We start from the raw sequence: 2092 nt of genomic DNA, 5'->3' as shown, positions 1-2092 counted from the left end.
AAAAAAAAACAAAGAATTAATTATGACCAGGTTTAATTTGGGAATTTTCATGGGCTGGGCAGTGCTCCCCTGCCACAGTGTTATCTGCATCATATCATTTGGTGTGAAGCATTGCTGAAGCAGGTAAACCCCACAACATTAGTGAAATAAAAGCAAATTGTTTACAGAAATAATAGCGACAATGTAATTTTTTGAGGGGGTGGGGGGAGCAGAAGTCTATCATCTACCTATACTTTGAAAAGCCCTTGCTTAGATGATATCTGTAACTGTGGTCAAACAAATTTAATTCTCAAATGAACATTTTTTTTAATCTAAATTTGGAATCTTTTTGTTCATATCTATTATGCTGTAGATGCAATGACAAACATTTTTGTATCATGCTTTAATTCAGTCTTGCTTACCTTCTCTGGAATAAAATGACATTATTTCTTAATTGCAAATACACTCCGCTATTAAAGGATGAAAGACAACACAAGAACTTTGTCAAGTCTAGAAATTTAGTAAAACAAAAAGACATTTACAATTATGCTTTATAGATAAAGTATTTGTTAATTAATTAATTTCATTATTTCATAATGAAGAAGTGTTGTTTCTTACATCAAGAAAGAAAAATAGTAGGTGTTTTCAATAATCTTTTTAGCTTTACATTATGAAACATGAAAAGTAAGCTGGTACTGGTACTTGCCATCTATAATATTGAAATGAATCCCGAAAATGTAAACCTGTACTGGATTCAAACATGGCATTTGCTGAAACAACTTCAGTTTCAGCAAATGTCATGTTTTGAATTATGCTGGATCATTTAACGCAACCTTTTACTTAAAACAAAATCCAAAACATAAATTTCAGACAGCACTAAATTGAAAAACTCTGAACTTTTATTATTGTATTGTGTAGTAAGTTTTCTCTTTAATGATACATATTTCTGGCACCGTCTTGAGAAATTAGCTTCAAAAGCTGATGCAAATAGTTCTGTTTTTACTTAACTTTGCTCATTTGTTGCCATTACAGTTCTCAGGGTGAAACTGCTTGCTTGTTTAGGATTCAGCTCCAGCAACATGAGAAGAGCGAGGTCTTTGGAAACCTCAGGCTCTTCAGATTGAAGGACTCCAACCGAGTGGGAGAAGTTGCAAACAGCAGGAGTCAATTTTATGTCTAAGCAGCTCCTCTTCCTGTGGATATAATGCACTTTCAGAAAGCTCTAAACTCTGCTGGTGTGATGCTCTCCACTATGAAAGATTTTTTTTTTACCTCTTTTTCAAAAGGAATGATCAAATGGCGAACTTCAAAAGAAACCTGTTCAGAACCTTTTGTTTTAAATATATGTGACATTTGCTGGGAGGCAATTAAAGATAAATTGTCATATTTGAAATAGTTGTCAAGTAGAAAAAGGGTTAACTGTCAATTTTTTAAAAATTATTATTTAAGAAAGAGTATGATCATAACAGTTGTACATAGATGTACACATGCTTATCTTAAAGTAATTGATATTAAACATGGTCAGTGACAGCCTGATTCTGCATGTGGCATTTTTGGGTCTTTCACTAATTGTGGTATAAGAGGTCCTAAGTTGAATTCTTTCATTTCATTTTAAATTTTGTTCAAAGTTGAGCTTTCTAGGATTAAAGTTTACCTTTAGATCTCAGAAAGGAAGTTACAGAGCCTGTCAGTTGTGAGAATTTCACATTAAATAACTGAAAACCTGGCTTGATTCTGCTGTAGAGGAGGGTTCGCCTCACCCTGCCACAGATGTCAGACCTCGGGTCGAACACAGGTCTCCCCCAGCTACCAAGCTCTTACTTTAAAAAATTAACAAAAGTCAAAACACTTTCTTTGAAAGTCTCATAGAAACTTATTAGCTTCAAATAGGTGGCAACTATGACATTAAAAAGCTATTTAGGTTGCACACAATTAAGGGTTCGAAAAAGTCAAATCTTCCAAATATACTCAGATTTACATTGTCCTTTGGAGTGAGTGTGGGTGTGCACATCTGGAGTCACTCTGTGTTGTCCTGTAATGCGCTCGTGACCTTGTATGAATCTACCTTTCCTCCCAGTGGGGGGGAAAGGACTTAGTCATGGACTTAGTGGGG

The sequence above is a fragment of the Xiphophorus couchianus genome, chromosome 2 (assembly GCF_001444195.1).
Source record: "Xiphophorus couchianus chromosome 2, X_couchianus-1.0, whole genome shotgun sequence".
NCBI classification, from domain to species: domain Eukaryota; kingdom Metazoa; phylum Chordata; class Actinopteri; order Cyprinodontiformes; family Poeciliidae; genus Xiphophorus; species Xiphophorus couchianus.
This window is presented reverse-complemented; position numbering follows the sequence as displayed.